General features: G+C 27.8%; 1 long non-coding RNA gene across 1 annotated transcript; it reads left to right on the top strand.

The window, feature by feature from the left end:
* Positions 1-9,877: 9,877 nt before the first annotated feature.
* On the top strand, positions 9,878-12,925 carry LOC132254505 (uncharacterized). The gene is made up of 2 exons (XR_009466806.1): positions 9,878-10,251; positions 12,774-12,925. It is a non-coding gene; the product is annotated as an uncharacterized LOC132254505 (long non-coding RNA).

Raw genomic sequence — 12,925 nt, 5'->3', positions numbered from 1 at the left:
AGAGAGGAAATAATTTGTATATATGGAATCTATATACACAATTGTTGAATTAAAATGGTACAAAGGAGCTCAATATATAGCCCATTTACGATCTTAATTTGTCTAGAAAAAATGTCTAAGGAAAGTTGACTAATCTGATCCCTTTAGTTACGCCCAATCTGATCCCTTTAGTTATACCTGTAACGGATTATACAACTCATGTCCACAAAAAGAGGAGGTCGTTGAGCAAAATTGATGTCATGAGTTTTCATGACTTGTTTGGCCATCTCTGGTGATGAAATAATGAGTGTGGAAACTTCACCAAGTTGTAGGCTCATGAGAGACTCGTATTGCTTGGTTAGGCGACTTAGGGAGCGGTGAGGAAGTGAGCCATCAATCAGCTGATGCATGTTTCCAATTAGAGGTAGTTTCCATGGCTCTAGGGGCAGCTTTTGTGCAGAGATGTTGCCTTTGGATCTCTTTCCTATCTTGTACAGCATGTATAGAAAGAGAAGAGGACGTCCATGAGCAAAAAGAGAAAGTAGCTGTGAAGATAAAATGTGATGGGTTAATTTCTTGCTAGAGATGCTTTCAATTTAAGCATGCAGACAACTTTAAAAAATAAGAGTGCGTTTGACAGTGATTATAGGAAGTATTTTTAACATTTTTAATATTTGAAGAATGAAAATTTTCAAATGTTACAGATGTTAGAAACACTTCCTAGAATCTATTAAACACACTTTAAGTCATTGTGGCTGCTAACTTCTTATGGATGAACATGAGGCTCATGCCTGATGCATGGTATTACTCATGAGAGGTGATTGATGGTGATGGCCAATTAATCTTTAATTTATGATTTTTTTTTTCGTCACTCTCAAAATGCGCAAAACAATTGACATCTCTAAATCTTATGAGGAAAATATGCACCCACTTTTAACAAATAATTGTGAAAATATAACGAGCCCATGCATGTTTACAATTAGAGGTAGTTTCCATGCAAGGCGGCCTTGAAGGTCAGCTTTTCGGTTAAGATGTTGGCTTTGGGTCATATTTAAAATAGCATAATGCACTTCTCATACAAGTCATATTTAAAAGATCTTCGTAAACAAACATTTTAACATTTTAATATGCTCCACTAATGATAATACTAAATCAAAATAGTGGAATTTGAATTAGGCAGCTAGCCTCAATTTGTACACTCTTTCTAGTGTACAAATGGTATCCAAAGCTAATAACACCAATAGTGATTAAGATTACACTGTATCACTGCCCCATCAAGGATAATCACTATCGACTACTTATCCCTTCTTTATCAAGGCTACTAAGAACTAGGAATTTCAAAATTATGACAATAAATTAAAAATTAAAATTCACTGGCATAATGCCACACAAATCATAAAATATTCTCAATTTATTTTATAATTGAGCAACAAATTATAATATATCTAAAAAAAAAATTACTTGATCCACTTTAATAAATTCAAACATTTTTATACTTTAAAAATAGATAAAAATAAATAATGCATTATTAACTTTTACCTTGAAGAAATTAATCAAATTTTCAAAAGACCTATAATCAACTCTTAACATAAGCATAATTAATAAAAACAATAATTATTATTGTTTAATTATCTAAAATTAGAAAGTTCTTGTAAAACTGTTTTATTCACAAACTCACTTCTAAGAAGCTAGTAGTAGTAGTAGTAGTTATTTTCACTTCCTAACATCCTAACACATCATATTAGCCACAAGTTTCCTGCTGGCCCACAACCCAAGATTTCATTAATACTTTATTATTTTCCTGTCTCATTATTAATTTCCTATTTCCCTTGCTTTTTCCTCACTGCATCCAAATAACACCCATAGCCCTTTTTATTAATTTAATCTCTTCCCTCGTTTCTGCATGCAGGCTCCTCCTGGGGCCTTGTTCCAAGGCCAAACACTCTGGAGATTTCAACAAATCCCACTGTCCAGTTAACAACTTGGCTACTTGTGTTTTTAATTTTCTTTAATCAATTTATCTCATTAATTCAACATTCCAAAAATATCTTACTTATTTTCTTTCTCTCTCTCTTTTTTTTTTAAAAAAAAATTATTAATATCCAAATTACCTAAATATCTGAAATACTATGTAGAGATGTTACAGTTTCTTAGAAAAAATGCCTTCAATTTAATTCTCTGGGCAACTGTTAAATCTAAGTCATTGTAGTCTCGGAGGTTTTTTTTCTTTGTTTTTTTTTTTCTTTTAATACTAAGGTACCATAATGGAACCTATTAAATAAAAAATCTGAATAAATCTAAGCCATTAGACAATGTATGATAAAAATAAAGGAGATTAAAATATAAAATTACAAATAAATGGAATTAGGATATAAAAAATAAGATATAAAACTGTGTACATGACAACATCTATTTGATGATATATTTTTTAGGGATAAAAAAAGTACTATATGGTCTAGCCCAACCCATATTACATATTATAACGATTAAAGGTTGTTTAGTTGAATGATAAGAAAGGTATATTTAAATAATATTGCATTATTCATTCATTTTTGGTATATAATGATGGTGAGTTTGCAAACTTTCATAGTTGGATGATAAGAAAGGTGATTGATAGTAAGGACCAATTGTTGAATATATGAAAAAATATCTTCCGAAGGTCATTATTTTATCTTGAATTGGAATGAATCCATTCTCAAACATGTGCTAAAAATATTTGCACTCAATTCAAAAGATAGTTTTTGAGGGATAGTACTCCCACAGCTACAATTCAATGATCATAAGTAGCCATTAAAATCACTCAAATATTTTGTATAACATATCGTGAAAATATTAGTTTAAATGTATAAAAACACCGGTTTTAAAAAATAATTGTAAAGGGATAGTACATAAATATCTCACACTTAGGATTAAATAATTAATAACAACCATTAAAATCACTCAAATATTTATATAATATATCTTAAAAACATTAGTTTAAATGTGTAAAAACATCATATTCAAAAAATAATTGTACAAGGATAGTACATAAATATCACAAACCTACAATAGCCATTATAATCATCACTCAAATATTTTTTATAATATATCTTTAAAAATATTAGTTTGAAGGTGCAAAATCATATTAAAAAAATAATTGCAAAGAGATAGAACATAAGTATCTCATACCTAGAATTTAATGATCAATAACAACAATTAAATTCACTCGTATATTTTATATCATGTATCTTAAAAATATAAGTCTAAATGTGTAAAAACGTCGTATTCAAAAAATAATTGTGAAGGGATAGTGCATAAATATCTTAGACCTAGAAATCAATGATTAATAGTAGCCATTAAAATCACTCAAATATTTTTAAAATATTAGTCTAAATGTGAAAAAAATTCGGATGCAAAAAATAATTATGAAGGGATAATACATAAATATCTCAGACCTAGAATTCAATGATCAATAACAACCATTAAAATCACTCAAATATTTTATATAATATATCTTAAAAACATTAGTCTAAATGTGTAAAAATGTTGAATTCTAAAAATAATTGTGAAGGGATAGTACACGAATGTCATACACCTACAAAATCATTAAAATCATCACTCAAATATTTTTTTTACAATATATCTTAAAAAATATTAGTTTGATATTCAAAAAATAATATGAAAGGGATAGTACATAAATATCTTAGACTTAGAATTTAATGATCAATAACAACCATTAAAATCACTCAAATATTTTATATTAGGACATTGAGTCTTGATTGTTGTTGGCAATTTTGTTCCAAGTTAATTGTAGCCTTAGAAATCTTTTTAAATAGTGACTTACTTTCTATTGAAGATTAAGGGTAATTGTTTGTCCAATGGGAAAGTCACAGGTTTGACTTATGGTAAGTTAAGCTCCTATAAGGTATAGAGAAGAACAATTTTTTTTTTCTTTGGTATTAAAATGTATTTTATTTTAAAAAAGGAAAAATGGAGAAAATGCTCGAGCAATCAGAAACGCTCAAGTGCTTAACACCGCTCAAGCTCCCAAGGTGTTCAAACGGTGGTTAAGCATGCTCAAGTGCTCATGCCTATTCTATCGAGTTTTGGGAGAATATTTTTTTTAGAATTTCATGCAAATTCAATTTGGAAACTTTATGATACCAAACCTCTTCAGTATATTTGTCTCTAAATACCTCATTATAACCCTTTTAGGGTACATACACATGAGATATTTCAACATACTAAGAGAGATTCGGTGAAGAGAAAGCCTAACGAGCCACACCATTCCCGATCTCTCATTCTAAGGATTCATTCATGAATCTAAGGTTGAAGACCTACATCCCTTCAGCGAGGTTGAAGAGTATTCATTGAAGCAATTGGAGATTGCTACGTCGCAAACATGGATTAAGTTGTAGGTACTAAAGAGTAAGTTTTGAAGGTAAATCAGCTAGGTAAATCTATGTAACTTGATCTCATATAGTAGATTTAGATTAGCAATCCTAGACAAAATCTTTGTGGCTCATTGCATACCTTTATCATCTTGCTTATATTGCCTATCTTGGATTGAGTTGATTATCCCTAACTTCTTATAGGGAAAAATTGGGTATAACATATAAATTTTTATTATAATTTTAATTTTTTAATTACATCCATTCACCCTCCACTAGGTTACACTATTTGACTTTGGTTTTTCATTTTATATAATATATCTTAAAAACATTAGTCTAAATGTGTAAATTGAGAAGGAATAATGCAAAAATATCTCACACCTACAATTAAATGATCATTAGCAACCATTAAAATCACTCATATTTTATATAATATATCTTAAAGAGTACTAGTTTGATGACGTACAATTTGATTAGTTTTTTGAAAAAAAATGAACCAAATCAATATCATTGATCTTTTTAATATTGAAAAGAAAAAAAATAAATAAATAAAGTCTTTTCCAAAGTTGGTTGAAAACTTATTTTGATGTGAGGCCCAAATGCAATTAAAGATGAGATTTCTTCAACTCTACTCAAGTCTTGAGAAGACTTTTAGGCAATTTGGGATAATTTTCTATTTTTTTATTTATTTGGAATTTGAAATTAAAGCCAAAGTTATAATTTTTAAAGGTTTATATATACATACATACATACATACTTACACACACACACACACATATATATATATATATATATAATTATTCCATAATATAATGTATTTTAATTTTTAAATATTGAAACATAATATGTTTTCAATGAAATAAACTTTTATTTCAATATTTAATTTTTTTTAGGCTTGACAATGCCACTAATTTAAATAAAGGTATAAATCTATTCAATAAGGGAATTTTTATCATTTTTTTGGAAAATTTTTTATTTTTTTGTAAGTTTTGATCCATTTTCATCTCATTGATATTTTTTTTTATCAAAATTTAAATAATTTTTTTTTATATATATTCATAAAATGATGTATTTGAGATTTTCTTCTTTGGTGTTTGATTGGAAATATATTGAAGTGTTGCACATAGGTGCTATGCCTAGAACTTTGTACATAGGGTTGTGTGCTAAGTGGATGGCTTGGGTAATCAGTGGCATGTGCAAAGCTTCATTTTGTCTCATTTCTCCGTTGCATAGAGCACTTCCTTTTCTTTTGCTACCTTGTTTACTTTCTTCTATTTTGCAAAGTCTCCCTCAAACTTTCCACATAACTTCATGGCACCTTATCCGCTAGAAATATGCCTAAAATTGCTCTAAATTATTTGTGTAAGCATATTTATATGTTGACAATTCCGAGTCAAAATTTCTATTACGTTTCTCATAGCTTAATCACTTCAAATCCTCCCCTGGACTTACCTTTTCCATATTGTTCATGATTGAAGATTTCTAGAGGAGATAGTAAGTCATTTTGAGGTGTTGGATGATAGAAAACATTGGTCAACCATGTTTTAAACTTTCTCCTTTATTAGAAAATGTAATTGAAGTTTAAGAGTGTAAAATATTGTAATTAAATCATTCAGTTTGATTTTTGATCAATCAAACTAAAGGGTAACAGTTTCTACTGTACCAGGATTTTTTAGTAGTTTCTAATTGGTCAGACTTCAGTCGCATTGGTGATTTTTTTAGTTTTTTTCCAAATGATTACCGATCCTTTCATAGGTTTTAAAACCCTAAAATTTAAGTCTTCTTTTCATATGAGTAGAAGGCCATTGTGAGAGCAAAGGGAACCCTCTTTAAGCTTCAAGTTCCTTACCAATTTTGGGGGGGTTTGGTTTGAAAATTTCTTTCAAAAGGGATTGATTACCCTCATACTCATCATTTTGGGGTAAAACCCAAATTTCTTCTTATGTGGATTCAAGAAGAGATTAAGATCAAGCTTGGTGTGTAATTACTATTCAAAAAATACATAATTTGGATGATAAAATACAATATATATTACATCTTTTGGACAATAATCATGTCCTTTTCACTCAGTCAGCATGTGGATACTCTTGCAATTTTATTAGAAAATCTTTTGAGTTGTAAAATGATTTTTAATGATAAATTGAAGTGAAATTGACAAGAGGATATGGAATAGCATTTTTGTGAAAAGAGGGAAATGAGGGTGTTTGAAAAGGGAGCCATTCAAAAGAAGATGAATTGTTGGAATGAAAATTTGTCTTGATAAGAATACAAATGTGTAATTGATTATGGCATGAAATTCTTGCATAAAGGAAGCTAAGTTTGTGGTTGAATTTGGCATGTTATATGAAGTTCACATAGCCATGCCAAATAAGTTCAAAAAGGGCATTTTTACGTGGGAGATGAGGTTATCTTTCATGGTCTTATGTTTTTTAATGAAATTTTCACATGGAAAAGGCCAAGTTTGCATGGAGAAGGCCAAGTTTGCATGCCCATGCCAACATGACTAGAAAGATGCATTATGCAAATTTTTGGAAGCTATTTGGCACAATTCTTATCAATTCACACACCCATGTGACATAGGAAGTTCTCATGTGAGATTTGATTGTAACTCAAATTGTAACATTTGATTTTAAAGAAAGGTTCTAGATACTCTTTAGGATGTTGCCACGTGTCCATTTGACCATGGAGGTATAAATAGGAGTTGGAGATTTTTCATTTAGGGCTTTTTTATCTTTTAATCAATTCTAGTTATTTTGTAATGAAGATTTTATGATAAAATACAACTTTCTTTTATTTTCTCTAATTTTCTCACTAGCCAAACATGTATTGAGAGGTCAAATCTTCAAACATGAGTAGCTAAATCTTATTTTTCTTAGAGGAAGGAGGATTTAGAAGTGAGATCTATGATGATTTAAGAAATTGGAGCTTGAATTGTCAAGGTATTTTGATCCAATTGATTGATTAATTGAATTTTGTGGATTTTTGTCTTGAAATTATCTTGAATGACTATTACAATGCAAACTAGGTAGATTCATTAAATTATTAAATTTAAATTTAATAAGATTGAATAGTTGCATTGTATGAATCATTGAAAGATGGATTTTAGATGAGTTGAATATATGAATGGAATTGATCTTTTGAATTACATTGCCTAATTTGAAGAGAAATTAAATTAGGTCTAGACTAAAAGGTAAATAAAAAAATTAGTTTAGATGAAAATTTATATTTTCTATCTCACCTAATAAAGAATAGATCTCAATCCCTATTCACTATATAAAGATTGTTTTATAGAGAATCCTAACTGAAGGAATTTTTTCTTTCATATTAATCTTCTTTAAGAATTTTCACAATTTAGATTGAATTTTTTTTTCTTGATTTGAACTGATTGTCATTTTCTTATTTTATCATGATCACACTCATCTCTTACTTCCCATTCAAGCCTTAATTATCGGGATTAATCCTAGTATATGATACCTAAAACCGCTATACTATTGTAACTTTTACTAAAAACCATTTTTGATAAGGTAAAAGCTATCTTAAGTTGAATTAGGTTAAAAATTTTATTTTGATGTGATAAACGATAAAAATCCATTGATTAGTGTGGACTACAAGTATGTTCCAAAAAAGGAAAGTGGTTAGTTGAAGTTTGAAGATTCTAGGCAAGTGGTCCAAGAGAGGATTAAAGGCTTAGGTTAGGTAAATTCATACTCATTTAATTTTCTTCATACTAGATGTTTTGATTGCTTGAGACTTGCGGTTTTTTTTATCTCTTGGGAGATTTTCCGCTTTAAAGTTTTAATGTCATTGTTTCTTCATTCCTATCTCTTCTTTTGATTAGTTTTTTATTCGCTTGTCAATGTTCCATTGATTTATTTTGTTGAAAGATTGAGGTCATGAGCTTAAATTTGATTATTTAAGTTTTGAAAGAGAATGAAATATTTTTGTTTTGGTTTTAATATTAATAGACATGTGAAAATATGAACTTGAGCTGATGAAATGTTTTATATATCTTAGTTGGGGAATGTTGACTCATTTCCATGTGAATTACATTGACTATTTTGTTGGGAGAGTGTTGGTGCATCCGTATTGCTTGTGTGCTTAACTTGATTGTTGGTAGGATTGGAAAAGAAAGACAAAACAATTGAAAATTCAAAGACTAATATTTAGAATTTGTGGGTAGCATCTCAACTTGTTTTTTAAAACACCTATTCAACCTCCCTCTAGGTGTTATCCATAGGTGAGATTCATTTTCAACTTGAAATCAAATAACAAAATAAAATAAAATTCTAAGGTTCTAACAACATACTTAACTAGTGGATGAGTTCTAATCACCCCAAACACACTAACATGTGTTCTTTAAACCCATTAAAGTATTGATTATGACTCCTTATCACCGTCCCAAAAATTTGTTCCTAGTCCCTCATCAACCCAAAGCAAAAAATATAGATAAGAACATAAACTAAGCTATATCATAGTAACTAGCTAGCATAACTCATAGGGAAGTAGAACTCGATCAATGGATGAGTTAGCTTCAAGGTCTCTTTTGAGAGTCCCTTTTCCCACTATCAAATTAAAATGATGTTTGTTCTTTTAACTTAATGCAAAATGTAATTTATTTTTAAACTTTACATGATTTGCTTTTAACTTTTCTTTTTATTTGGTAATTATTTTTTAATTTTTTTGACTGAATAGAAAAAATCAAAATATTTAACTTTTTATTGAACATTAAAAATAACTTTTTGAAATAATCAAAACATAATAACAAGATTCACTCTATTAATACTTAACACTTAACACTTAACAAAAAATAAAATAATAACAAAAACAAACAACTTAATAATTAATATTATTTTGTATTTAAAGTTGAATTAAATTTAGTTCTATTTAGATTTAAGTAAAAACAACAAAAACCACCTAAGTCTTAGTTGCCCTAGACACCCATGTTAGTTCGCAAAACAAAGTTCAAGAGAGCCTTCACATTTTCTTGATTAGCTTAGCATATCTTCAAGGACTTCTATGGATATCTCTAGCGTTAATATGGATTGCTCCCTAGTTTCAATGTTGCCAAGTTATGTCCTCACTTGGGTACTTGAGTTCTTGTTATCTAAGTAGTCATTCAAATTTAGCTTATGTAATGGCTTTCTGCCTACGATTTCCAAACCATTTAGTCTTAGGGAACTAGGTGAGGAACCACTCTTGGACTACAAAGCCTCAAAGGAATGAGCATTAAATTCAGTTATCTTCTTAAAATGTTCCTTACTATCAGGAGTTTGTATTTTTAGTTCTAGAGAGTACAGTGATAAAATGCATATAGACTAAGCTGCTAGAGAGAGTGTTGGAAGCATTCTCCATCATTAAACAACTACAGGATTTTAATGTTAGAACAGTTGTAAGAGATTTAATCTGAAAGAATATACGAGAAGGTAAATATTTCTTATGACAATAAAAAGATGCTGCTTAATTACGTTTGTGGCCTAATTAGTGCCATAACTCGGAAGGGTCAGGTTGGGCTATCACTACTACAAAAATAATATATGATGTCACTATTTATGGTGTCGCATTTAAAATAATGACACCATTGAACTTAAAATTTATAAAGGTGACACATCATATAAAAAAATCTTCAATTAGGATAGTTAGATGATACTAATTTCAGATTTACGGTGTCATTTTTTGGAAGTGACACCATATGAAATAAAAAGTTTTAAATTTTATAACTTAATGGGCCCTTTTTAAAAATAGTGAGTAGGAACAATTTATGAAAAGTCCATTGTTTCCATATATACATTAACTAATATAAAAGATCTTATTGCTTAACCCTAACCATCGTTTTCTTCTCCTTCTTCTCACACCCATGGTCGGCACACCCATAATTGATATTCTTTGCTTCGTAAAATCTCGGGTAAGTCAAAATCTCTTATCTACCATCTTCATTTTTTTTATTAATGCAAAAAACTTTGTTAGTATAATTCTTTTATATCTCTTGATTTAGTATATCTATGATGTGGGTTTTGTAAATGGTGTTTTTTATCGAGTTCTAGGGAAGTAAAAACTAGGTTTAACATTCTAACATATTTTTTGTTTCATTGCTAATAAGCCCCAAAACAAATGAAAACAAGAAAAATGAATTATTTTTAAAAATTTTGTCTAATTGAGAATGAGAGATATACTAGTTTGTAGTAATTTTTCGCATGAAATAGTATTTTATTGAAGACTTGACTATATTTGATACTTTTTTCCACCGTGCTAGGAGCTTTTTGGTGAAGTCTAACAATAGAGATTGACATCTACTACAAGATGATACTCAATTAATCCAAAAGCACTTAAGTTATTTAGGGTTTTCTTCGGTTAACCTAAGAAAACATTCCCACTTTCTTTGTATTAAGTCACCTAAATAGAATAGAATATTGGGTATCAGAGTCGTAAAGGGTGTTATAAATATGACTTTTTTTTTAGAGTCACCTACATGGAATGAATTATTGGTAGGTGAACAAAATATTGGGGTGATTGTAATAGTTGAATTAGTAAATGGAAGATAAGTGTATGTTGCTTTGTTTATTCTATAAAAACAATAATTTTAGTAGTTGAAATTTAAATGCTTTGTTGTTTTATAAAAACAATAATTTTAGTATTTGAAATTTTAAAATGTGAATGAAATGCCTGAAAATATGTTTTGAAAAATAGGATAGTAATAAATGGAAAATAACTCATTTCCTAAAAATATTTTGATAAATTAAAATAATGTGGTTAAAATATATTTTTGTGAAAGTATTTAAGAAGGAATCAAAATATTAATAATTGTTATTTTGTTTGAAAATAATTTAGGAATATAAAATAATATTGGGGATAATTTTTGAGTTTAAATTGGGTTATAAATGGTTAATTTTTTTAGGACTGTCCTTTTTGAAAATAATCCAATGATAATTGTTTTAAATAAGAATATTGAAAATAATTTTAAAAATAAAATTTTGTTGGCAATGATTTTTCTAAAAGTATTTTAGGCATAAATGGAAATTTCTTGTATGAAAATAAGAGAATTTATATATATATATATATATATATATATATATATATATATATATATATATATATAATAGACATAAAAATAGACTTCTTTGATATTTAATAAACAAGTGAATTTTTCTCTAAAAAAAGAATAAAATAAGAATTTCTCTATATAATAAAATAATTTATATATGAGATAGTTTTCAATAAGAAAGTTTTGAAAATAAATTTGGGATAAAATATTTTTTAGTAAGTTTTGTTTAGATAATTCAAGAATAAAGTGGTTTATTAACTTTTCTTAAAAAATAACATTCTTCTTTCTTTTTTGAATTGATCAATTTTTGTAGAAATAAAATTGTTAGATTCTATTTTTTGTAAATGTTTAAGAAATTCTAAAAAAATTCTTTAAAAATGAAATGGCCTTTCTACCACATTCCTTGTAATAAATAATTGTTTTTTTTTATACATATTGTAAAGTAAAAAAAAAAGTCTTTGTTTAATTAACTTAAGAAGACATTCCTACTTTTCTTTGTGTTGAGAGTCACCTAAATGGAATAAAATATTCAATATCATAGGAGAGTAAAAAGTATTGTAGAAATGATTTTGTTGAGAGAGTTATCTAAATGGAATGAGATATTGGTAGGTGAATAAAATATCATGGTGATTGTAATAGTTGACTTAGTGAGTGGAGGAGAAGTGTATGCTTCTTTGTTTATTCTAACAAAACAATAATTTTAGTAGTTGAAAACGTGTATGAAATGACTGAAAATATTTTTTGAAAAATAAGAAAATAATAAATGGATAATAGTTCATTTCCTAAAAATCTTTTGATAAATTAAAATAACTTGTAGTTAAAATATATTCTTATGAAAGTATTTAAAAATGAACCAATATATTAATAATTGTTATTTTGTTTAAAAATAATTTAATAGTAAAAAAATAATACTGAGTTCAAATATGACTACTTTGTTATGAGATTCATTAAAGAAATAATTGTTGATTTTACAGTTATTGCATCAAAGGTTTTACTCGTTTAATGAATTGTACATAATTTCATACTTTCAATTATTGTGATATTAATGTTATTCTCATTTGATTTCAGTTTGATGACAAATAAAACATATTCTCAAGTAGAATTTGATGAAATTAGAGAAAAATAGATTACTTTTGTGTTATAACTAATCATGAATCATATTGATGTATCGTAATCATTCATGGTAAGTCCCTTAGTTGTTATATGATTGAATTTTCCATTGATATTGTATAACATTACTTATTCTTTACGAACTATTTTTATACCAAAATGAGAAAAAGGAAAAAGAAAAAGAAAACATTAGTACTTAGATTTGTTTATTGTTTATAACATCACATTTTTATTTTCAATAAGAACTCTAAAACTCATTAAACTATGAAATGCAGGTATACACTCTTGGGAGGACAATATGAAGAATAAAAAGAAAGGAGAAAGAGGCAACAAGATTTAGGTTTTTAGATATGACTCTTATGTCATACATTATAGGACATAAATGTTACTTTATTTGGAATTGAGAATTTTGGGTTTTTGGATGCAA

Source organism: Vitis vinifera, chromosome 10 (genome assembly GCF_030704535.1).
Source record: "Vitis vinifera cultivar Pinot Noir 40024 chromosome 10, ASM3070453v1".
Classification (NCBI taxonomy): Eukaryota; Viridiplantae; Streptophyta; class Magnoliopsida; order Vitales; family Vitaceae; genus Vitis; species Vitis vinifera.
Note: the sequence above shows the minus strand (reverse complement) of the source record. Positions and strands in the feature narration are given on the sequence as shown.